The sequence below is a fragment of the Hemicordylus capensis genome, chromosome 4, assembly GCF_027244095.1.
Source record: "Hemicordylus capensis ecotype Gifberg chromosome 4, rHemCap1.1.pri, whole genome shotgun sequence".
NCBI classification, from domain to species: domain Eukaryota; kingdom Metazoa; phylum Chordata; class Lepidosauria; order Squamata; family Cordylidae; genus Hemicordylus; species Hemicordylus capensis.
In genome coordinates this window covers 69,430,270-69,456,984 of record NC_069660.1, presented here as the reverse complement: position 1 = coordinate 69,456,984, position 26,715 = coordinate 69,430,270, and the positions used below count along the sequence as shown (strand labels likewise).

At 45.2% G+C, this 26,715-nt stretch overlaps 1 protein-coding gene across 2 annotated transcripts in view; it reads right to left on the bottom strand.

Moving 5' to 3' along the window:
* PLEKHA6 (pleckstrin homology domain containing A6) overlaps positions 1-12,792 on the bottom strand; it is a 265,991-nt gene extending 253,199 nt beyond the window's left edge. Inside the window, exon 1 of one of the 2 annotated variants that reach the window (XM_053246370.1) lies at positions 12,667-12,792. The gene's annotated coding sequence lies outside the window, so the exon portion shown is untranslated. The remainder of the gene's footprint in view (positions 1-12,666) is intronic. The other variant, XM_053246369.1, reaches the window with a different exon arrangement.
* Positions 12,793-26,715: the final 13,923 nt, after the last annotated feature.

The window sequence follows — 26,715 nt, the reverse complement described above, 5'->3', positions numbered from 1 at the left end:
AACAGGGTTAGGAACAAGCCAGGTTACTCAAAGGCTTATGTTTGCATTTAGGCACCACAACACAGGCTTGATTTTCCAAAGGGCTCAACTAGCATATATTCCCATATGACCAGATTTTCATAGAAGGGATAAAATGGAGGACAAGCTCCTTTGGAAATCTAGCTCTCATGTATATATACTTGATTTCTTAGAATGTCTCTCTTCCTTAGTCCTATAATCCAAGGTGCACATGAATCTTCCCTGGTGGCATTAAACTGCAGGACATGCAAAGCTTTTACACACATTCCAAGCACAATCTTACTTCCTGTACACACACTCAGTGGTGGATTAACGGAGAGGCAGAGTAGACATTTGCCTACTGTGGCAAAATTTGAGGAGCAGCAAATTTTGTCCCTCCTCAAATTTTGCCACCCCTCTCTGTGGGCAGTGGCAGCTACAGCAAGGGTGGAATGGGTGAGGAGAAAGTACCCCTCCCTTACCTTCTTTTTTTTTAAGGCAAAAAGCTTAATCCGCCCCTGCACACACTGCAGCAAGCTCCCATGCTCCCATTCTATTTCCTACCACAATCTTATCCTCTGTACACATGCCAAGCAATGTATTTTCATAGTGCCAGCCAGCCCTCGCATTCTGAGAAGAACCCACCTTTCACACAGTTGCCACACAAGTAGTAATGAATAAAGGTGGGTTATACTATAATACATAAATATTAATAATATTTTTATGATGACACAAATCGCCCATGCCTATGTGCAGAGGTAAAGAAAACGGCCTCCATGCCTGGGCAGATGCTTGGTTCAGGCCCAAACCAGGCCAAGAGACCTTGGGGGAGGCCAGTGGGGGTTGGGGGAGCCTCCACCACCCTGTCCCCCTGCAGCAACTGCCCCCAGAGCCAGAGCTGCCGGCACGACTTGTGAGTACTTATTTTTATTGCCATAAACAAGGAAGCCCCCACCCTCCCCTTTACCAGTAAAGAGGAATCCTCATCGGATTCCCCTTTGCCAGTAGGGCTTTCAACCAGTTTCAAACTGGCTGGCCTGGTTCAGCTTCACCCTGAACCTAACTGGGTCCGGTTAAGTTTGAGGTTGAGCTTTTGACTGGTTCAAAAGGCAAACCAGTCTGATTTTGAGCCGGCTCGCACATCCCTATATCTGACCCCCAAAGTCAGAAGAAAAATCAGAAGTGACTCCATCCACCATGTGGAGAAAGCAGAAATGGGCAAAGTGAACAAGTTGGTTCTGGGAAGGGGATGAAGAAGAAAGAGCCAGATGATAATTCAGTCTAACTAATCACAAACTACAGAAAAGCAGCAAACAAGGAGCCAGTATAAGGTCTAAACCAGAGAGAAAGAATGAAGGATCATGCACACATAGTGAGTAAATTGATGGGAAACAAGAGACATAAGTTTTGGGCGGTATAGAAATATGTAAAATAAATAAATAAAATAAATAAAAAGGTCCTCCCAAATGAGACTGGATTAACTCTTCACCAGGTTATTCAGACAACCTGTTTATTGCCCCCAATATTACCTTTTTAATCACTGAGCAAATGTGAGGAATTTTCTGAAAGGGTCACAAGAAATGTGCACATGATTCTTTTGTATGCAGCAACAAAGGGTTGTTTTTGAAACCAAAGGGTTTTGCCACCAAAAAAAAAGTGGCCATAGCATCCATTGTGCACTGAACTAGTTCAGGCAACCTACTTCTGCTCAGTTCCCATCATTCAGCGATAGCAAAAGTAACGGTATGTTGCAGGGAAAACAACTGATCTAAATCCACCCATCTAAAAAGGAGGTTCCAAAGAAGTGAGATACATTCCTTTTTTTGTCTGACAGCCACATAATATGCACACACACACACACACAAATGCTTTCAGTAACACCAGAGGATTAAGTCCTTCACGCCAGTCACAAGGGAGGATTAAGCTATAATGCACATGTCTGGCTAGTGTTTGTATAGAATTATTTGCTGCCTGACATCAGGTCTGGGCTGAAGAATGAACAGGGTCTGGAGAGATAACCTTGCACACACTCCCTTGCAGCCAGACAGCTACATAACCTCACTCTGAACTTTTGTCAGTGATTAGAACAAGAATAGCCAACAACAAGAATCACTTTAGACTGTAGCCAACAGGAGGCAATAAAGAGCTTGGCAAGGTGTATACATTCAAAAGAGGAACAAGGACCACAGTCATTAGTGAAGTTCATTGAAGTCGGCAGGATAAAAAATGAAATGTGACATGGGCCATGGCCACAAAACTTGCCGGGGGGGGAGGGGACCTATCATTGTAAGCTAGACTTTGTAGATGTTAAAAGTGTGCTGTCTGGTCTGTGTTGACTCCTGGCGACCACAGAGCCCTGTGGTTGTCTTTGGTAGAATACAAGAGGCATTTACTATTGCCATCTCCCATGCAGTATGAGATGATGCCTTTCAGCATCTTCCTATATCGCTGCTGCCCAATATAGGTGTTTCCCATAGTCTGGGAAACATACCAGCAGGGATTTGAACCGGTAACCTCTGGCTTGCTAATCAAGTCATTTCCCCACTGCACCATTAGATGTCACACACACACAAAACCCTAGAAATCTGAATGTGCAAGATCAAGGCAAGCTCGCACCAAATACAGATAAGAGAGAGAGAGAGATTCATTAGGAATACCTGCAGGCAGGCAGGGTACATTTTACTCAGGTCCAGAGAGCAAGGGACGCTTGGGCTGGGCTGCAAGCCTACTGCCATATGGAAAAAGCTGAAGCTACATTGTAGATCGTGCTTGAGGATGTCTATGCAAACATCCCCCTCCTCCTTTATGAGGTGTCCAGATTTTGTGAGGTTAGCTGTCATTCATTCATAAACAGAGTTAGAACAGAACAAGCAACATTATGAACAGTGAACTACTGGTTTGGCCTGGCCCTCTTCTAATAGAGCAAGAGAGAGATTTGTACAGAACACTCTAGAACATGTAGTCTGAGAGGCAGGGAGATGTGTGCTTCCCTTTGTGACTTAATCTGTGAAAAACCTGAAGTCTCAGAATTTCTTTGCTCCTATTGGCATTTCCTAGGCAGAGGCTGGAGTGGCCAACAGGGTTAGCATCCAACTAGCAGCAGGAAGGACGGACAAGCACTATAACAATCACAGATTGACCAAGATTCCAGGAACAGTGGGAGTGTGTCAATGCGTAGATTTGCAGATCCCAAGATGCAGGTGAGTGAATGAGTTAGGCCTATGGTCTGCATAGAAGAACTGACACTAGACCTCGGGGACAGGGAAAATCTTTAAAGAGCACATGTATGGCACACATATCATACTTGATGTGTGAGCACTGTGAGATATTCCCCTTAGGGGATGGAGCCGCTCTGGGAAGAGCAGAAGGTTTCAAGTTCCCTCCCTGGCTTCTCCAAGATAGGGCTGAGGGAGACTCCTGCCTGCAACCTTGGAGAAGCCACTACCAGTCTGTGAAGACAATACTGAGCTAGATAGACCAATGGTCTGACTCAGTATATGGCAGCTTCCTATGTTTCCTATGTTACTGCTGTGTCTGGCTATATATTCAAATTAGGCAAATTAGGCAACCAGAAAGGGAATGGTCAAAGCTAAAGGAAACCAATCAATCCTTCTTCTTCTTTTTTCTTTTCAAAAGAGACAAGGCTTTTTGTGGGAGGAGCGGGGGCTGTGTCACTTTTTTTTTTTTTGGCTGGGTCCTGATAAATGATGCTTGGACGGTGCCTCTATGATGCACCTTGCTCTCTTCCCTTTGTTTATGTCACAGTATAATTTGAACTACATGGATGAATCTTTTTGGAATGTTTGGTAGTAAGGATTCTGACTAGATGATCTTCAAGGACATTTCAGTCCAAGTTAGCAGAGGCTTTCAGAAAACTTTTACTAGAGAGAGATTCTGTCAACATCAGCCTATTATTTTCCAGGATCATGGAAAAATGTGTCAGAGTTAATCTACCCTAGGAGAAAACAAAAGAGGCATCACGATAGCGACAGCATCTTAATACACAGCAGTGTGCTACAGATCTGTAATGACAAATTGATTCAAACCCCCCCCCCCAAACAGTGTACAGCTTGCTGTGGTAGCACCTGTGCTTGGCAGAGCTTGGAGGAGTTCTTTGATACTTACTTAATTATAAAACATTTGAATGGAAATTGTAGCATCTGAAAACAATGGAAAAGCCACTAAAGTGGTCCCAGCCAGCTTACTGTTGGAGCAGTACCATTTATGCCAGTCCTCTGAATGCAGGATTTATTTCCTCTTACTCTTCAGTCTGAGACTCACTGTTATCCTTTCCTTCTTTATTCCCTCGCTTTTTAAAAGCCAGTTACTGCTGCCCCTTAGTTAACATGGGAACTCAGAAGGCAAACATGGCTGCCATATTAGTTCTGGTTTATAGAGACCAATGACTGGAAAATGCAGGGCATCATTCCAGATCAAAATCTGGGTTTGCCATAGGCCTCAGCTGATTGTGTGCACAACTGGGTGTGGGCACTGAATTCACACCATAACACCAATTTACACCAGATCAAGACTAGATCATGCCAAACCATGGAACTGCCACCTTGACAAGGGTTTCTTAGTTTGTTTTCACACTGGTTGGGCCAGTTCTTTTTATGCCCAGATATTTATTTGAATGGTCTATCACACATGGTAGTTTTAAGGCAATGGCATGCAACAAAAAGATTTTGTTCAACAGTTACAACAAATGGCAGAGTAATCTCATTCTCCAAGATCCAGAATCTGATATGATTCAAGCATATGTATTTTCATAAAGGGAGACACAGATTTATCTAGGTGATACCCAACATCATCTGCTTTGGCTGGTCAAGCAGTCCCGATTCTAAGAAGGTGAAGATAATTCAAGGGCAGAAAAAGCTTACAGCAGGTTCTTATTACTTCCTTAATCAAAATCCAACCTCACTCCATGAGTCCACAAATCTGAACAGTCCACAATCACGATTAACAGATACAATTGCAATGTTATTCAGGAGAGCATGTTGTTGCTTGAACCATACCATGAACCTGCCTTTTCTCCCTTCAGCCCAATGATTCAGATATCTGTGTGCAGCTGAAGGAAACAAGAGGAAGGCATTTGCACCAGTAAAACACAATATTTTGGGGAAACAATCTGTTCAGTTACTTTGTTTACACAGCCCTTATGTTTATTAAAGAGTAAAAGGAAACACAATGTAATTGTGGCACATAGTGGTGAGGTATTTGTTTTACCCATAAAATATGAGTTACAGTTTTATAGTTGCCAAAATCAAAAAGAGGTTTCAGGGTGTGTGTGTGTCCCCCCCGCCCCCCCCCCCCACGTCTGAAATGATCAACTGCTGAAAAATAAAATGAAAATTGAAGTGTTTGGGAATAAACAAAAACAGTGCCTTGTCACTGAAAAATAGCCAATACCGTGCATACTGCAAAATATTCAATGGGAAATTTAAAACTGAAAGAAAATAAAGTCCTGTGGACAGTTAAGAATGCCCACCACTGCCCTCTACTGGAATTTGGAGGTTCACTCTGTACAGTCCAATAGACTCCATATTGTAACTATCTCAGGGAGATTCTCTTCAAGTTCAAGCACGAAGCGTTAAACATGTGTGCCTGTCAACAAGCTGAAAGCTGCTATTTTCTTAGGTGGCTTCAGATTAGTTGAACTATATTATTATTGGGCTTAAAGAGCTTGGCAGGCTGCCTGCTACCAGGACTGCAATTGCTTGAAAGCCATTTGTCACACAGCGTGCTCCGTCCTTGTTTCACTTTTCTCAAGGCAGTAGAAAGCCTTTCCAAGAGAGTTACAGAGCAAAAAGGACTGGGGGGAAAGAGGGTCAACCAAATATCTGTACCCTAATTCTCTTTAGTAACTTCCCTGCCCCCACAAAACAATATTTTTCCTCATCTAGGATGCTATGCATTGCAAGCCCCAGATGGGAAAATTAGTTCTGACAGTTCTAAGCCTACTTGGGGAAAACAGGAGGTAATTAATTCAGATTGAGATGTTTTTCATACAGATGCAAAAAAAAGGGGGAGGGGAACTTATCCTGTGGGGCTCAGTTTGCCTCCATTTCAACAAATTGCTAGACTAGAAAGCCAATGGGGGTTCATTAATACTAGGCTGCAGACCCCGCCATGCCCAATAACAAACTCAGTAGGGAAACCTTTTCTCCCGATAAAAAATAAATAAATCTCCCCTTCTCTCAGAAGGATGCTTCCTAAAAACCTTTTGTGTCCTTGCAATATTTCAGATAATAGGGCCTCTTTGGCTCTCTGCCCTGGACACCTCCAGGCTGGGTTTCAGAAAAACAAACCTTTCCAGCCAACATTACTACCAATTTCTCCAAATCTCAAGGAGAGCTTGGCCTTATTTCTCTCTCCTCCTTGCTTAAGAGTTTCAGCCAGAATCTGCCATTGCTCTGTTTCCCTTGACTTTCTGATCTCCCAGGTGGATTACTCAGTTTTTATAACTACCATCTGGCATAGAGTATGCCAAGCTCAGCAGCAGTGCTCTGAGAGATAAATAACAGGCTTGAGGATTTCTGGGCCAAGGGGCAGATGTCATTTTCAGAGATCACACAGCGTTGTGTACACACATACATGGATACATGCACATATGCACCTGCGCGCTCACACACACTCCAAAGTCGTCTGCAAACTCTTTTCTGAGGAAGCCTGCATGGGGTTCCTTGGAAATTCATCAGAGTTCCTCAACAAGAAGCTCAGGAATGGCTTCTTATCCATTACCATCCCCCATAATGTATAGTGGGGACACAAAAGGGACCCAAAGAGTGGCTGGTGTCATTGTGTAGAGTGATTCTTAGTGCACATGGGGAGATGGTGAAGCTGAGGATCAAGAATCTCAAAAAAGGCCCTCCTGAATGCCACTGCCAGCCATGCTTCAGGGGAACTCAAAAGCTGGCCTTGCAAGACTATTTCAGGGGATGAGTAGATTTATATGGCAGAAGATTTATATATATGGGGAAAGGGGTTGAAAGGAAAGGTCTGAAAATTAAAATGACTGGTATTGAAATATACAAAGCTGGTGTCGACTCCTGGCAATTACAGAGCCCTGTGGTTGTCTTTGGTAGAATACAGGAGGGGTTTGCCATTACCATCTCCTGCACAGTATGAGATGATGCCTTTTAGCATCTTCCTATTTCGCTGCTTCCCAATATAGGTGTTCCCCATAGCGGGGATTTGAACCAGCCAGCTCTGGGTTGCTAAACAAGTCATTTCCCCACTACATCATTAGGTGGCTACTGGTATTGTAACACCTTTGTACAAATCTATGGTGTGGCCACCTTTGGAGTAATGTGTGTACCTCCCCACCCCCACAAACTGAAAAAAGTATCAAAGAGCTGGAAAAGATGCTGAAATGAGCAACCAAAATGAAAGCACCTTCCCCTACAAGGCAAGGCTAACACACGTGGGACTCCTTATTTCAAAAGAAGATGAAGGAAGCATGCTATAGACGTTCATAAGAATATGGGTGGTATGCAGACAAAGCAGATAGGAACTTTTTTCTCCCTCTCCCATAACAACAGAACTCACCATCACTCAAATCAGCTTGCTTGACGATAGATTCAAGACAGACAAAAGGAAGTACTTCATCACACAACACTTAACAGAATTTGCTGCCACAGGATGTGGGGATGGCCACTGGCTTTGATGGCTTTAAAAAGGAATTGGACACATTCGTGGAGGAGGAAAGGTCTATCTGTGAATAGTAGAATTTGGTATCTCCAGGTTCAGAACCAATATGCCTCTGAATACCTACAAAAGAAGGCCATTGGCTTCAAGACCTAGTTTAGTTATGGGCTTCCCAGAGGCATCTGGTTGACCATTAAAGGAAGAGCAATGCCGAACTCTACATGAATCTTCAGTCTTCTGTAGCAGGGCTCTTCTGGTCTTTTTGGAAATCTGCTACTCAACAGTTAATAAGCCTTGTAAATAAGTCTGCAAAAAATACTAATCGACAAAAATTTTTACTAGCCTGCCTGCAGATACCTATATTCACAATTTTTGGCATCTTGAGGAGGGTAGGGAGAAGAGACCCATTCTCTTTCCATTTATAGATGGCCCCTACCTGGTCATCCTGGAAGCTATTTTGTGCTCACTGTAGACAACCAGGCAAGTGGCTGTAGCCCAGAATTAGTATGAGATAACTGGCACAGATGGAATATTTTGTTTCCAAACTCATGACTATTAATCTGGCCTCTCTGCATAACACTACAGTTGATTCTAACAACATAAAAACCCCAAACATCAGGATTTAATAGACCCAGTTATGTATGTCAGACAAACCACATGTGATGAATCAGAACATGTTTCTTGGAGTTGCACAGCTGCACAATAAAGATCTACTGAGCAATGGGCTGAGAAAAATGGTCTGGGGTTGACCTCCCTATCCTGCATACTGTAATAGCCAAGTGGCTTGGGCTGTATGAGCTGTGATCCACAAAGCAGGCAAGCAGTTACTTAGAGATAAGCATATTTATTCCTTCATCCTAAGTAAATACATTACAAGCTTCACTGAAATCAGCATTACTTCCAAGTAATGGTTTTAGGACTAGGACGTTAAAATGCACAATGGAGCTAAATCAGCTTATCAGTATCTCGGCTTAACTGGCTTCTGCATTAGGCTGCCATTAAGCTTTCTAAGGATCTCTAATAATAGCATATATGAATCTGAGGTATTTGCTGCTGCTCAGAGCAAAGGGATCAGGTGCATTTTCTGTCGATGATGCAAGGCAGAAGAGGGAGTAGACAGTCCCAGAGGTAGGCTTTGAGCCTCAAACTCCATTGATTATGATGTGGCTAGCCTGCAACCTGAGCAAAGCATGTCTCCATATTAAAGACTAGACCCAACAATGAGCAAGCAAAGAAGTAGGTTTGTGTGTCCTGGTACTAGGTAGGAAGTTGGATTTTGCCCAGGGACCCAAAGCTGGGCACTTAGACTTGATGGCAGAGCACGGTGACTGGGGATGGTGGGAATTGTAGTTCAATAACATATTTAGGGCCCAAGTTGTGCAGCCCTACTTTATAGCAATAAGAGGGGGGAAACCAGAATCCTACCCCAGAAGTAGTCTGTTACCACTGGAACTTAAGAAGCCTCTTAGCTTCAAGGCATCCCAGTCTTCAAAAGTACAATAGTTCTTATTGATCCAGGTGGCATGGGCAGCTATCAGTATGGTGTACAATTGGGTTTGGGATGGGAAATCAAGCTACACTTTAAAGCAAGCTCAACTCACATTTAGACACCAAAATTAGATCAAGTGCCTGCAGGAAGGAATAACCACCAGCTCCTGTTACATTGCCTTAAGTAGGAATGATGTGTGTCCCCTTCTGATCATACATAGATATGCAATATAAAATGCATCCAGGAGCAGACAGCTTTAATAGTCAAATCTGCTCTTACATTACATTAATATCACTACATCTCATTTGGAAGGATCATAACATGCTTTATAAAAACCATACATGCACAAGATCCATTATTTCCACACCATTCACACGCAGCCCAGAAACCACTGCTGATGATATGATTAAGACTGCTGCCAATTACAGAGCACAAACACACAGGATCAAGTTTAGAGCAGCAAGATATAGGCAAGGAGTCAATAAAGGTGTAAAGTTGTGCCCTCAAGTCGGTATCGACTACTGGCAACCACAGAGCCATGTGGTTTTTGTTGGTCGAATACAGGAGGGGTTTCTTTGGTAAAATACAGGAGGGGGTTACCATTGCCTCCTCCTGTACAGTGTGAGATGATGCCTTTCAGCACCTTCCTGTATCGTTGCTGCCCGATACAGCTGTACCATCGGGGATTCGAACCAGCAACCTCTTGCTCACTAGGCAAGCCATTTCCCTGCTGCACCATACAGTGGCCAAGGAGAAATAAGGGATGCAAAAAGAGAGTTTGAGGAGCATATAGCTAGAAGTGTAAAAGAGAATAACAAACATTTCTTTAAATATATTAGAAGCAGAAAATCTGCCAGGGAGGCAGAGGGTGTGAAAGGAATTATTAAGGAGGATAAGGAGATTGCAGAGAAGCTGAATGAGTTCTTTGGATCTGTCTTTACGGCAGAGGATACTGACCATATACCTGTTCCGGAACTGAGCTTCTCAGGCTTGGAGGAAAACTGGGCCAATTTTAGGTGACAAGGGAAGATGTTATAAAATGTCTTGAAAAGCTAAAAAAATAACACATCACCAGGGCCAGATGGCATCCATACAAGAGTTCTGAAGGAACTAATATGTGAAATTGCTAATCTACTAGGAAAAACATATAACTTGTCCCTACAATAAGGTTCTGTACCAGAGGACTGGAAAGTAGCTAATATAACTCCCATTTTCAAAAAGGGATCCAGGGGGATCCAGGAAACTATAGACTAATTAGCTTAACTTATGTGCCAGGTAAATTGATGGAAAGCATACTTAAGGACAAAATTATTATAGAAGAATAGGCCTTGCTGAAGGAGAACCAGCATGGCTTCTGCAAGGGCAAGTCTTGCCTCACTAACCTTTTGGAGTCATTTGAGAGCGTCAAAAGGCATGTGGATAAAGGTGGTCCGGTTGACATAGTATATTTGGATTTCCAAAAAGCTTTTGACAAAGTTCCCCACCAAAGGCTGTTGAGTAAACTTAGTAGTCATGGGATAAAGGGACACATTCATGTGTGGATTGGTAACTGGTTGAAGGACAGGGAACAGAGGGTAGGAATATATGGACAGTTTTCACAATGGAGGAAAATAAAAAGTGGAGTCCCCCAGGGATCAGTACTGGGACCAGTGCTCTTTAACTTATTCATAAATGATCTAGAAGTTGGTGTAAGGAGTGAAGTGGCCCAATTTGCAGATGACACTAAACTATTTAGGGTAATGAAATCCAAAACAGATTGTGAGGAGTCCCAAAAGGGTCTCCCTAAACTGCAACAAAATGGCAAATGTGGTTCAATGTAAGCAAGTGGAATTCTTTGCCACGGGATGTGGTGATAGCCACGAGCTTTAGGGACAAAGGACTTCGGCAGCTGCCATATACCAGGTCAGATCATTGGTCCATCTTGCTCAGTATTGTCTACACAGACTGGCAGAGGCTTCTCAAAGGTTGCAGGCAGGAATCTCTCTCGGCCCTATCTTGGAGATGCCAGGGAGGGAACCTGGAAGGCAGTGGAATCTAGATGCTCTTCCCAGAGCGGTTCCATCCCCTAAGGGGAATATCTTGCAGTGCTAACACATTTAGTCTCCCATCCATATGCAACCAGTGTGAGCCTTGCATAGCAAAGACGACAAGTCATGCTTTCTACAACAAGATCAGCTCTCCTCCTTAAAAGGGGCTTAGACAAATTCACAGAGGACAGATCTATCAATGGCTACTAGTTGGGTGGCTACAGGTCACCTCCAGCATCAGAGAGGCAAAATGCCTCTAAATACCAGTTGCAGGGGAGCAGCATGTCCTCTCCTCTTGCATGTGGGCATCTCTGAGGCATCTGGTGGGCCAGAGTGTGAAACAGGATGCTGGATTGGATGGGCTTTGAGCTTGATCCAGCAGGGCTATTCTTATCCTAACTCCATACCAATGAAATACAGGATTTCTGATCAACTTAACTGAAGGCACACTTATTGTATGTCCATAGGACTTCAGTTCTACATGCAAAACACTCCTTAGATCCCTGTTGAGACATGAGTTAAGCACCCCTGAAAAGGGAGAAGCACACCAGCTCCCACATCCCTAACTCGGTCCTCTGACACAGTCCCTGCATTAACAAGAATGAACTGCAGGCAGCTCGTCCAACAGATATCAGACAACTCATTTACGTATTGGCTACATGCATAGCAAAGGAGGACCATCTAGTGGTTACACAAGGCAGGCCTTAATCTTTTAGCAGCACAGTCCAACTTCACAGATTAATTGCCAGGGCCCTCAGCGAGCCGTTTGGCCCCTCCCTTCATTAGTTACCGCCACTTATAAGTGAAAAGTGCCTCCCCAGCAGCACACCCCGCACAGGGCATCCCAGCCTTCCCCACCCAACCGGATCTCTCCTCCTCGCAGCCCGCTAGCTGGCATCCTCCTCCCCTTAGAGGGCACACACTCCCAGAGCCTTTTCCTGCAAGGCAGATCTTGCTGGCATTGGCTACCGAGATCCCTCACTCGCTGAACGGAGTCAAATCCCCAGCACTGATGGGCTGTCAAAACCTATCGAGGGAGACAGAGAAGCCCATCGCAGGGGCAGGGCATTGCCTGCTAGGGACAATCACCTCTGCATTGCTCCCATGCATCTTTACAGATCCACGCCGCCTTGGGCAATGAGAGATGCTAAGCTCCCTGGCCAGCAGCAGTAGCAGCAGCAGCACACACTAGACTCCGGCACGTTCAGCTCCGGCTTTGCCAGCCAGGCTCAATAGCATTCATGGCACGCTACAGTAAGATGCCCATCCAAAGCAGGGGGGGGGTGCAATGCAAGCCCAGGGCCCCTGGATCGAGGTGCAGGCAGAAGTCTTTCAGCTTGAAAGGAATTCTCTCCCTGTCCGCTGGCTCTGATCGGCATCCTCCATGAAGCAGCTAAGCGATGCACCTGTCAGAGGCAGCAGCAGGAAGGCTGGCTGGCTGGCTGGCTGCCACCAAGAAAACAAGAGTCCGGCTATTCGACGCAGTAGAGACACACAGACACTTACTGTGCAATGGCTCCGGGTGGCTCGTCTCCGGGCGGGCAGATTCCAAGCCATGGCGAAGACCTCCCTGCTACCGCTCACTCCGCCAAGGAGCCTTTTCTTCTGCTTCGGCTGCCTCCTGGAGAACGGAAGAAGCCCCCCGCCCCTCCTCCCCTCCGGCTTCCTCACTTGCCAGCTCCCTCCCTCCCGCCCCGCTAGTCACTCATCACCATCTCCCCCCATTCATCAGAGCTCGGCAGGGCAAGAAGATGCTGCTACTGCTGCTGCTGCTGCTGAATCCGGCATCCTTCCCCAGGAGCCAGAGCTGGGCATGCTCCATGCTCTCTCAGGGGGATTTAAATGTCACGTGATGCCCGAGCTGTCATTTAGCGCAAGGAGTAAATAGTACCGGAGTGGAATTAACTCTTCCCGCTCCGAGATGAAAAGATGCTTCGTCAGCGGGGGAGCCCCCCCCCCGCCCCTGCACGGCTCAGGAGCTTTTCTGGATAGACATGTCTCATGTCTGGTGCTCTCAAGCACTGGAGCCTCATCTACTTGTCAGATGCTAACCAGATCGTGCCTTCACGCGCACACACACACACACACGCACGCACCTCTATGGACCAAACACGGTCTTTGAAGTGTGGGGCTACCAACATCTGGCAAACCAGGGGGAAAGGGGGGGGGAGGGAGGCTCCCTTTTTTGCTGAGTTCACCTGAAACTGTGAGCTTGAATTGTACATCACCAGAAAACAAAGAGTCTTGTGACCAAAGATTAACACATTTATTTGGGCATAAGCTTCCGTGGACTCAAACTCATTTCGTCAGATCCATTCTCAGTTGGCTGACAGGCAGCAGACACACTCACAAACACCCAACAGAGAAGAGGGAGGGGGGGAGAAGGGGCTGGGGCTGAAAGGGCTGTGGAATGGAAGAGGTGTAATGTGAGACCATTATGATGTAAGAGTTAAAAGGGCATTATTAATATAGTGATAATTCCCAACAGTCTTCCTGGCAATGCAAATAGCGAGAGAGGATCATTGTAGCAATGCAGCTTAGCCCTTATGTTGACTGCACATGTGCAAGTGGACAAGTCTTTCTGCCTACATATTCCCACCCAAACTACACATTGAATCCCTCTCCATCCACTCACCCATCTTCTCTTATGGCACTTTATGATTTGCACAAATTCTCTTTTGAACAGATCCTTTCTCTCTCTCCCTCTCCCTCTCTCCCTCCCTCCCTCCACATATCTGGGTGTTTTACAGCCTCTTTTCTTTCATTTTGCCCACTCTCCTCTTCTCCTCTCTGCTCTTTCAGTTACTGCCTAGTTATGATAGGGAGACAGCAGCAGAATCAGATGATTCATGGAGCTTTAGCAAAGCTTCCCCAAGGAGTGTGACAAGCTAACTGACTCTTTCTAGTGGGTGCTGCTGCTGCTGCAGTGAGATAGAAACACCCAGCTTTCCACTGCATTCCGTATCCCCATATGGGGTGGGGAGGAAGAAGGGGACCAGAAATCCAATTTGGAATTAGAACAGAAGAAGAGCCCTCCTGGATCAGATGAAAACATTCATGAAATCCAGCATCCTGTTTCCCACAGTGGCCAATCAGGTGCCTCTGGAAAGCCCAGAAGCAGAATATAGAGGCCAACTGTTTCTCAGCAACATCCAGAAGCATACTACCTCTGAATCTGGAAGTAGCCTTCAACCATCATGATCAGCAGCTATTGATACACTTGTACACTTCTAGGCTAGTAGCCATCACCACATCTTGCAGCAATGAATAATAATAATAATAATAATAATAATAATAATAATAATAATAATAATTCGATTTCTATATCGCCCTTCCAAAAATGGCTCAGGGCAGTTTACAAAGAGAAATAACAAATAAGATGGCTGCAGTGATCTTTATCTTTTATCTTTATTCCATAGATAAATCATGTGTGGTATGAAGAAGGACATTCTTTTATGTCTCCTGAATCCCCTGCCAATCAATTTCATTGGATGTCCCGAGTTCTTGAGCGGCGGGCGGGGGGGGGGGACCTCCCTCTATCCATTGTCTCCATCCCACAAACATAATTTTATTGTTAGTTACATTTCTCTCTTGCTTTTGCTCCAAGGAGCTCAGGGAGGCATATGTGGTTTGTGCCCCCATTTTATCTTCACAACAACCTTGTGTAGTAGTAGTAGTAGTAGTAAGAATATTTATATACCACTCTTCAACCAAAGTTCTCAAAGCGGTTTACATATAACATAAATAATACATAAATAAAATTGTCCCCTGTCCCTATAGGGCTCACAATCTAAAAAGAAACATAAGGTTGACACCAGCAACAGCCATTGGAGGGATGCTGTGCTGGGGTTGGATGGGACCAGTTGCCCTCCCCTTGCTAAATAAAGAGAATCACCAATTTTAAAAAAATGTCTTGCTCAGTTAGCAGGGGTTAGTAGTTAGTTAGTAGGTTAGGCTAAGAGAGAGTGACTACTCCAAGGTCACCCACAGTGAGCTTCCTGGCTGAACAGAGATTTAAACCTGGATCTCTCCAGCCCTAGGTCTCCAGACACCACATCACTATAAACCTATCATATCCCCCCTTTTCAAGTCAGACTGACTGACATTATATGCAGGGGTATGACATCACTGTTGGGACTGGTGCAGACTCATAAGGCAGCTCTGATGCTGCAGGGAACAATCAGCACTACCACAATCAGCTGTGAACAATCAGCACTACCACAATCAGCTGTGAACAATCAGCACTACCACAATCACTCTCACCCGTGACTATGGAAGTAACTTCAGTAACACTCATTGCACAACTGCAAATTCCCTGAAGCATCGGGACTGACTAGAGTTTGTAGCAGTCCCGATGCTGTGTGCAGTGTCACTGTATCCCTGTGCATCATATCAGCCATTGTTCTTAGCCACCTTTTATTATGACACCCATTTCTATGACTGTCCTTATATAGCCTTCACCCACTCTTGCAAGCATAGGGCTAAGAACTGTACGCTAAATCCTTGAGTTGAAATCAAACTATCCAGTCCAGAGAAACTAACCCTGATCCCAGGAAGAGATAGCAGTGGAACAGACAGTACTGCATTACCGAGAGTAACCTACTACTAGATCAGGAAACAGGCCAGGATGAACAACAAGCACTGGAACAAAAATGGCTATGGTTGCTCCTTCGAGACCATGTAATCAGGGCTTCCTTTTGATGCAAAGTTCACCAGGCTTCAGCCACAGAACCTGTTTACAATGTCCTCATGGCTCAGCTCCAACATATAGTATGTACTGCAATGATGAACAAAAATAACTCTAAGCACCAACAGAATGCACTGCCCTCACAAATGAGGGAGCCCAATAAGTTACTGAGGTTACAATAAGTTAATAAGTTACACAAGTGAAAACTGTGTTCTACCCAAGTCTGGGAGCTGTGTGTGCAGACTGTGGAAGCAAGGTAGTAGGGATGTGCAAACAGGTTTGACATCAAACCACTTCGGTTTGATGGTTTAGGGTCAAACAGAACCACCCCGTTTGGTCCGACCCCAGATCGAACCCTCCCGGCCCATTCGGGGGGTTCACGTTTTGTGTTTTTTTAAAAAGCTTTTCTTGGAGGCGGCGGGGTATGTGTCCCACAGAGGTTCCCACTCCCCCACCGGCCTCCCATCCATCTAAAGCCAGCCCATTCAGCCATTCTTTGGCCTGTTCTGGCCTTTCCCCCATTGGCACGGTGGCCATTTTGGAGGCCGCCACACTTGTGCAATGGGCTTCTGAGTGGCCTGGCATGACCTGAACTGGCCTGGTTCGGTTTGGTTCCAGCTCAGACTTGAACCAAACTGGACCAGCTGGTTCTGTGCACACCACTACAAGGTAGAAGGAAAACCTGGGTAGAAGTGATTGTGTGAAAGCAAGGCAGGAGGAAAACCTGGGCAGCTTTTCCTCTTACCTTGTTTCTACACAATCAATTTTACCCAGGTTTTCCTCCTACCTTGCACCCACACAACTGAAAATTGGGGAGTACACACAGCTCCCAAACTTTGGTTAGAACACAGTTTCGCCTGTGTGAACGACCTCCCTATATATCTGAAACTAGAGAGGAGAGCTTTTCAGGTTATAGGGTGTGGCCTTCATCAAGCTTGCACCTCAGCAGTTCATTCTGGAGAAACTAGCCATTGAATGCAGCCACTCTTTCTGGAAACTGGTGAAGTAGAGGCTAAAATCCCAAACATAGAGTTTGATTCCATGTTAGAAAGGTACCACCTGCTCTCTGACACACCCCTAGACCTACTTGTGCTCTTTTTACTATATGGAAAAGTCTGTAGACTAAATAAACCATCAACAACTTCATATCTGCCTAGCACTTAACCTGCCATAGAAGCGCTACAGAACTATGTCCATATATTCCCTTCCCAAAACGCCCGGTTTTGAGAAGTGAGCGGGAAGAGTGGGCTAAGCCCGCTCTCCCCGCTCACGAGTGGGGAGGGAGCCTGGGGGCCACGCGGCCCCCAGAAGCCCCAGTATGCCCTGCGTAAGCGTGCAGGGCATACTGGGGAGACCCCCGAGCCGGGAGGCTGCTTTTAAGCCTCCTGGCCAGGGGTCTACTCACAAGTAGCCGTGGCGTGGAGCCGCGCCGTGGCTACTCATGAGCAGATAGCCCAGGTTTGCGGAGCGCTCGCTCCACAAACCCGGGCTAAGGGGTGGGCTACAGGAGCGGGTTAGCCGCTCCAGAACCACCAGGCTCGGCTGCGAGCCCAGTGGTTCTTACGATCACAAAGATTGGGCTAGGATTTTCCTAGCCTGATTTTTGTGATCGTAAGAATAGCCCTCCAGTCTAATTTCCATTCACAGTTATTGTGATAGTGCCTGGAGGTCCAGCTGAAAGCGAGTGGCTTGCTGTAGCAATAGCAATAGCACTTACATTTATATACCGCTCTATAGCCGGAGCTCTCTAAGCGGTTTATAATGATTTTTAGCATATTGCCCCCAACATTCTGGGTACTCATTTTACCAACCTCGAAAGGATGGAAGGCTGAGTCAACCTTGAGCCCCTGGTCAGGATCGAACTTGTAACCTTCTGGTTACAGGGCGGCAGTTTTACCACTGCGCCACCAGGGGCTCTGCTGTAATACACAGGGTTCATGTTTGGACACTTGTACATGAAATCCAACTCAAATCTTTATGCATTCATAGCCTGTCTCTCATCCAGTTTGCTCAAGGTCCGTTATCCACTTAAATAATCAAGACAATGTTGGAGCTTAGTGGCTTCTCTAGTAATATTCTGCCTAGTTTTCTGGCTATGTCCTTTCTCCCTTTCCCAGAAAAAACCTGTTCCTAGGGGCAAAGTTGCATCTGGCAAAAAAGATACAGAATAACACACGGTCACAACAAGAAATTATCTTATATTGAGTCAGATCATTGGACCATCTATCTATTAACTTTCTACACTCGCGTTTCCCAACTGGTGTGCTTCACAACACTGGCTGGTGTGCCACACCATCTCACTCTGAGTCAGTTCCAAGAGCAGGGAGTTTAAACTCCCCTCTTTCACAGCCGACTTGCCCCATGATGCACTGAGAAGGACTCACTCATTAGTTCAATTTATATACTGCCCTTCCTAAAGTGACTCAGGGTGGTTTACGTTAAAATGAAAAAGACATAATAAACCATTTAAAAACAACAACAACATTTAAACCAGATTAAAAGCAAAACTAGGTATCATTAAAAGCCAGGGTAAAAAGATGGGTCTTTAAGGTTCTCCTGAAGGCCTCCAAGGAAGATAATCCTCTTATATCCACGTGGAGCATATTCCACAACCCAGGGGCAACAACTGAGAAGGCTCGGTCCCAAGTCACCACCAGATGAACTGGTGGCACCCAAGGATGGACTCCTCTTGATGATCTTAGTGAATGCTGTGATTCTTGTAGAGCAGGCCTGCTCAACTTAGGCCCCCCAGCTGTTTTTGGACTACAGCTCCCATAATTCTCAGCCACAGCAGCCAATAGCCAGGGATTATGGGAATTGTAGGCCAACATCTGCAGGAGGGCTGAAGTTGAGCAGGTCTGTTGTAGAGAAAGGCACTCTCAGGTAACCTGGACCAAAGCCATTCAGGGCTTTAAAGGTAATAACCAGCACTTTGTACCTTGCCTGGAAACATAGCAGCAGCCAGTGCAACTGTTTAAGATCAAGCATAATGTGGACTCTATGGGATACCCCAGAGACCAATCTGGCCACCACATTTTGAAATAACTGGAGTTTCTGTACAAAGGCAGCCCTCCATAGAGTGCATTGCAGTAGTCCAGCGACCTGGAGGTTACCAGCTGGTGTACCACTGTTTTCAAGCCATTCTCCACAAGGAACAGGCAGAATTGTTGAATAAATCACAACTGGTAAAAAGTGTTCCTGGCCGCAGCCTCAACCTGAGGCACGAGGGTGAGACCCGGGTCCAAGAGCACCGCCAGGCTATGAACCTGTTCTTTCCTGGGGCAGTGTAACCTCATCCAGAACAGGTTACACTCACAACTTCTCAAATAAGAGTCAGTGAGTGACACTCACTCTTCTTTGAGAGTGTCAACAGGCATGTGGATAAAGGTGATCTGGTTGACAAAGTATACCTGGACTTCCAAAAAGCTTTTGACAAAGTTCCCCACCAAAGGCTCTTGAGTAAACTTAGCAGTCATGGGATAAAGGGGCAAGATTCACATGTGGATTGGTAACTGGTTGAAGGACAGGAAACAGAGGGTAGGAATGAATGGACAGTTTTCACAATGGAGGTAAGTAAGAAGTGGGGTCCCCAGGGATCTGTACTGAGACCAGTGCTCTTTAACTTGTTCATAAATGAACTTTGGGGGCAACCAACTTTGGGATAACAAGTGGTCAAATTTGCAGATGACTATTTAGGGTAGTGAAATCCAAAACAGATTGTGAGGAGCTCCAAAAGGATCTCTCCAAACTAGGGGAGTAGATGACAAAATGGCAAATGCAGTTCAATATAAGCAAGTGTTAAGTGACAGACATTGGGGCAAAAAAAACCCCAACTACACATATACACTGATCTGAGCTGTCAGTGACTGACCAGGACTGACATCTTGGGGTCGTGGTGGACAGCTCATTGAAAGTTTCGACTCAGTGCATGGTAGCTATGGAAAAGGCGGATTCTATGCTAGTAATAATTAGGAAGGGGATTAAAAATAAAAATAAAAATACTATAATAACCTTATACAAATCTATCATGCAGCCACATTTAGAGTACTGCATGCAGTTTGGGTCACTGTATCTTAACAAGGACAATGTAGAACTGGAAAAGGTGCAGAAGAGGGCAATCAAAATGATCAGGGGCCTGGAACATCTTCCTTATGAGGCAAGGCTACAGCATCTTTGGGCTTTTTACTTTGGAAAAGAGGTGACTACGGGGAGACATGATAGAGGCATATGAAGTTATGTATGGAGTAGAGAGAGTGGACAGAGATAAACATTTCTCCCTCTCTCACAACACTAGAACCTGCAGTAGAGCAACAGCAGGAGAGAGGACATGCACTCACCTCTTGCCTGTAGGCTTCTCAGAGGCATCTGGTGGGCCACTGTGTGAAACAGAATGCTGGACTAGATGGGCCTTGTGCCTGATCCAGCAGGGCTGTTCTTATGTAAACATGGCTTCTGCTCTTTTTAGTGTTGCAGCATCTATGGAGAGCCAGTATGGTGTAATGGTTAGCATGCTGGACTAGGACCAGGGAGATGTGGGTTCAAATCCCCACTTAGTCATTAGGCTTACTCTGGTGATCTTTGGCAAGACCTTCTCTCTCAGCCTAAACTACCTCATAGGACTGTTGCAAGAATAAAAAAGGGGGAGAGGTTGTGTATGCTTCCCCGAGCTTTGTGAAGGAAGCATGAAATATAAAGTGAGTAGCAATAATATTGTCATTTGGCTATTTTGAGGTCAATTTTACCCATCGGTGGGAATATATATATATATATATATATATATATATATATATATATATATGGCATAAGAGCTCCTTACTTGCAATATGTTTAAGCACTTTCAAGCCCTGGACTTTGGGGATTACAGAACCATCCTGCTCCTTTGATATGACCAATCCAGAGATACAATCATGTTAGTTAAAAGTATGCATGTCCACAGCAATACCAGACTAATCAGCTCCATCAGACACTACAGGCATGCAGAGTGCTCCATCAGCAATGATGATGGAGGGAATACCTCCAAAAGCCTGGTGGAAAACGTTTATGACATTAGCTTTGGACATAGCCCCAGGGTTTTTCTCTCTGCTTCTGCCATGACACCCTCAGAGAAAAAGAATTTGTGATTTGCTTTATTTTGATCCTGCCCTTCCTCCAAGGAATTCAGGTACATAGCCTCTCCAACATTTTGTCCTCACAACAACCCTGTGAGGTAGGTTAGGATGAGAAATGGTGACTGGCCCAAGATAATCAGTGAGCCTTAAGGCTTTGGGGGAATGAGAATCCAGCTCTTGCCAGTCATGATCTGCCACCCTAACCACTGGCTCTCACCAATGGCTCTCTCTAGTCCCTGTCACATGTTCTTTGAGAACGTGGAAGAAGGGCAGATAGGACCACATGCGCTGTCCCTGCTTGTATTAATCTGAAGGTTGAAACAGAGTCTGTGTGTATAGGACTAACTCTGCATGACTGGGAACTTTGCTTTCCCATGGTTCCTGGTCACACGGGGCGTATCTAACACATGTGTAGGCCCTGTTCTGACTTTAAAATGAATGTGGAGACTGAGAGCAAGGTCGGTGCATGTGATCCCACTCCTCCTCCATGTGTTCAAAGAACATCTGAAAGGGGTTATTCTAAAAGCTAATTCTGAAGCTTAAGTTGCCCTATAGTGTGACCTAGACATTGACATTCATGCCAATCAACCATTCCAATCAGGAAAAGTAAAGTGGTGTTCTTGAGGGCACTGTTGCAGTGAGGGCAAAACCTGCCTCCTACCCTTGGCTGTGGGTGGCCTGGTGCATCCAGAAGGATCCCGCAGTGGGATGCAACTTGTTTCTGTGTGCACTGCAGTCCACAGGGGGCTTTGCAATGCCCATCTCCCTCCACATGACATGCCCTGCCTGCAATAGGCATTTTACTTGTAGATATTTAAACATTATCAAACAAATGTTGATGGAAAGAAGGCAGCTTCCCTGTGAGCGGGTCTGGGGCTTGTGTTCAGTTGCAAAACCTGGCCTGTAAAGGCATTTTCATACATGGTTATACAAATTACACTGGAACCATTCTCACAACATACTTTTTGATGTGTGAACATTATTGCTGGGCGATACAAAGTATAAGATAGCTATTTTTCAGTGAAATGTTTGAAATAGAGTGGGAAGTCAAACATTTGCCAGGGATTGGAAATGGCATAGACCCTGCCACTTAAACCACCTTGGGATACATTTTATGAAAGGCAGTATACAAATCGAAGCATAAATAAAATAAATCAAATCAAATCTCTTTATTTCAGTCAGCGACCAGCATGAGATTAAAACAAACACAGAAGAGAAGACAATCAAACTTCTACTACAAACAATAAAGCCAAATAAATTTTTAAAAGTCCTCCTCAACATAGATCAAGGTACTAAAAGTACTACTAAAAATACATAACTAAGAATAAAAGGAGGCAGCAGTATTTCATACTTATGAGACTATTACACAAAAATCAAAACTCAAACAGTTGCCTTCCCAACTCCTGAATCTGAGAGGGGTTAAACAATTCAGGAGCTTGGGAAATTTTTGTTGTTAGATTTACTGACGATATACAAGTGATCCCAATACCTACGCGCCCACCGGTAGTTAGCCACATTGTCGCTACAGAAGTTGCTCTGGCCTTAAATCCATCACCTATTTTCCCATTATTAAGCTCTTACGCAAACGGAATAAAACAAACAAACAGCACCAGCATTTCTCACTTTGCACAAAACTCCAAAGGAGGTCAAAGGCAGTGTGAGAACATTCTTGGTTTGTGAGCTTCAGCTTTTCCAGGTGGAGCAGGTTTAGTGTAGTCTGGCCTTGCCTCATGTGAAGCTGTGAGGAAAATACTTTTTGACAAGTTCAGATCGTGACCTAAGCTCATTGCTCATAATGGCAGCAGTTTGGAGTGTTTCTGCTGGACAATCCAATATAGACATGCTTTCCAAGTGTGCAGTCTTTTGTCTGAGGAATGTTGGGGCGGGGAGGCAGGCTCTGTCAGACAGTGGGGGACAAACTAGCTCTGACATAGGAGATTTGTGGGCAGGACTTCTCATGTTTTTCTAAACATCAATTGCAGGTACACCCCACCCCAAATCCGAATGTTAAATTTTGGCTTAAAATAAACTTTAATCCCACTGGATTGCTACTGCTTATGCTAGCAGATAAATTCACCTCTGACTGGGAAATTGAAGTTAAAAGGAAATTGTTCTCTTATGGGTTTGGCCCCAGTTATTGCTGACAATGAATCTGTCATTGTCAGCCTGGCTCTCACCCAAAGAATTTGTGATGCGTGGCAATCCAATAGAAGTTCTATATCAAGGAGATTAATGGTGGGTAACCAGCTTTTGAATCTGAAACCTGCTAATTATTTAGATGAGCTTACAATAGCAAAATACCATACTGTAGAGCTTTTCACTAGCACACATTGATGTTCTACCTTCTGCTGTGTTTGAGGGTAGGATTTTAAAAGTCCCTTATGTAGAGTGGTTTTGTCCTTGCAAGGCGAGAGCTATCAAGATACTATCCCACATGCTACTATACTGTAGCTTCTACAGGGACACACGCTATGAATTAATAGTGCCCCTTCTAGCAAATCACCCTGCCCGCCCAGAGGAAGTCTATGTTAGTTATCTATTATCTGACAGCGATAACAAAATCACTTATGCAGTCACCATTAGAATTTGTAGTAAGAGCAGGCGCGTAACAACGATAGGGCAAGGGGAGACAGTTGTCTGGGGGCCCCACTGCCTGGAGGGGCCCCCCAGAGGCACCTCACGTGACTCCCCATTGCCCCCTGCCCAGCCCCAAGGCTCCTCAGCCACTTGCCCTGTTCGCCGTCTCCCCAGCTTGTTCTCCTGGCCGGCAATCGAGCAGCAGACAAGCTGCAAAGAGCTCCTTTTCTCCCGCCTCTCAGCTGATCGGCGGGTGGGCGGGGCTTCCACGGAGATCTGGTGTAGGCTTCTGTGAAGCCTGAACTTCAGTAGGGCCCAAGCCAGCCAGGCAGGAGGAGGCAGCCAGAGAGGCCTCCACTGTTCTCTGCAGCAGAAGACCCCCTGCTGCCAGGTAGAGTGTGAACTCCTTTTTGTGGTTACCTTCCTCCCCCCCCCCATATATAGGCATCTGCTTGCCATAGGGCTTTGATATGGGGGGGAGGGACTGAGAAGTCTCTGAATATTTATTTTTAAACAGCTTGGAAAATTTGCTGGCTTAAAAAAAACTATCTAAAAAGTCCTATAAGTGGCTTGTTTCATGGCAGAAAATTACAAAAACTTCTGGAAGAAACAGTATTATATTTATTTTATTCATTCATTTATAAATGCACTTATGTTCAAGTTGTTTTGCAACCCAGAAGGTCTGAGCGAGAACTGTGAAGCATGCCTTCTGCTTTTATTTTATTTTATTTTTCTTGTGTGTGAACTGCTCCCCAATAACTTGCAGGGACTTCAGGGTCAATCTGGCCAACATGTGAATATGCAGCACCTCCATTCCAGAGGAGATGTGTGTTAAAGGGCTTTAAAAGCCTCCTGTGAAAAACCTCCTGCAATCAAACTTGACTGAATTTGTTCAGAATTCTGAGAAAACAAACATAGGCTCACCCTGCATGGTTGAAAGTCTCCTTGGCTAATCTGCAGCGAGGGGCCCATTTTAATCATTCATCTTTCTAGTGTGTTCTAGGCATTAAAAGTAAAACAAATGTATAGTACTCAATGTATATCACTATATATTGTGACGTGTGCGTGTGTGTATTCAGTGAAATGTATTTCCAGGCAGCATACTTATTTTGGAATATCAGACTTAAATCCTTGGGGGCCTGGGGTGTGCGGAGGCCCTGGACTTTGAGTGGGGGGGCCCCATTTTAAAATCTTGTCTCAGGGCCCACTCCAACCTTGTTACGCCCCTGAGTAAGAGAGTACCTGTATAGTTAGATTTCATGAGGTTTATGAATACCTGGGCTAGCTATTACTGTTTGGACTATATGCATATATTTTTCTGGTCAGCGACTGCAAATAAACTGAACTGAACTGAAATAGGGGAAGGGTGCTGTAGAGGGGAATTGACAGTTTCTCCTCCATGCCATTTCCCTGATTAAGATCATTCAAAGAACTGCTGTTTTGTTTGTCCAACAGAGCAACACTTATAGATACAAACTGCATCTGCTGTTAACATTTTTGAAACTGCAGGGGAGCCTGTTCACTGATTTCCTGCATCGAGTCTAGTTTGGCCCTGAGCTGAGGCTACTCACAGTGGAGATGTTTCTTGGTGGAAAAGCGCATGCTTTGCATGTAGAAGGCTCCAGGTTCTGTGTCCCTGGCACCTGCAGGTGAGACTAGGGAAAGACCCCTGTCTGAAACCTTGGAGAGCCAGTCAGTGTAGCCCAGTGTTTCCCAAGTTTTTTTAATGTTGAGGCAGACTTACATTTAAGGCAGGGGCACACTGCTTCCCCAACACAGACTATTTGGGATGGGGGTGGTGTGGTGTTTGGTGGTGTATTTTATTGCACTGCATTGGTTGTTTATGCACCAGAAGTGATGCGGTACTTTTTAACATCTACATGAAACCGCTGGGTGAGGTCATCAGGAGATTTGGGGCTGGGTGTTATCAATATGCTGATGACCCCCACATCTATTTCTCTTTGTCATCAATTTCAGGAAATGGCATTAGCACCTTAAATGCCTGCCTACAAACAGTAATGAGCTGGATGACGGATAATAAACTAAAGTTGAATCCAAGCAAGATAGAGGTGCTCATTGTTGAAGGATGTAATCTGCAAGATGGAGTAGAACTTAGATCAGGACAGCCCTGCTGGATCAGGCCCAAGGCCCATCCAGCATCCTGTTGCACACAGTGACCCACCTGATGCCTCTGGGAAGCCCACAGGCAAGAGGTGAGGGCATGCCCTCTCTCTTGCTGTTGCTCCCCTGCACTTGGTATTTAGAAGCAACTTGCCTCTGAGGCTGGAGGTGGCCCATAGCCACCAGACTAGTAGCCATTGATAGACATGCCCTCCGTGAATTTGTCTGAGCCCCTTTTAAAGCCATCCAAGCTAGTGGCTGCCACCACATCCATGGCAGATAATTCCATAGGTTAATTACCCGCTGTGTGAAAAAGTACTTCCTTTTGTTGGTCCTACATTTCCTGGCCTTCAGTTTAACGAGTTGACCCCTGGTTCTAGTGTTGTGTGTGTGAGAAAGAAATTTCTCTCCATCCACTCTCTGTATTCCATGCATAATTTTATACACCTCTATCATGTCTTCCCATAGTCACCTCTTTTCCAAAGTAAAAAGCCCCAGATGCTGTAGCCTTGCATCATAAGGAAATATCCCTGTTTGCAGAGGTACTCCAGAATGGGGCGTCTCTGTCTGCAGCTGGCATCAAGCTGCTCTTTCTGAATGGGCAGAACAGGCCTGCAGATGGTATAGAGTTGGGAGGGGTCACCAGAGAGAAAAATAACCACTCGAGCCTCTAATCCCCTCAAAGCTTTAGAGGCTGATGGGAGTGGATTGGCTTTCACTGAATTCTCTGCTCCATTGTGCCCTATATTGACAAACCCCTCCCACCCACCCAGCAGGCTGAATATTGGAATTAACTCCTTCTCTGTCAAGCTGGCTGTTAATGCAGCTGAAGTGAGTTTGGACCAACCAAATCTAAGCATAAGCAGGGATGCACAGGCAAGGCCCCGATTAGTGTACCACTTGGGGCTGCCCGCTGTCTCCTACAACTAGGGAAGTCTCTCACTTTAAAAAGCATCACAGTACCATAAAAGAGAATTGAGGTTTCTTATTGCAAGCATCTCCGCTCTAAAGTAAATCCAAGTTTTAGCAACTGCGTTTGTTGGGTGGTTCAAGGAACAGAGG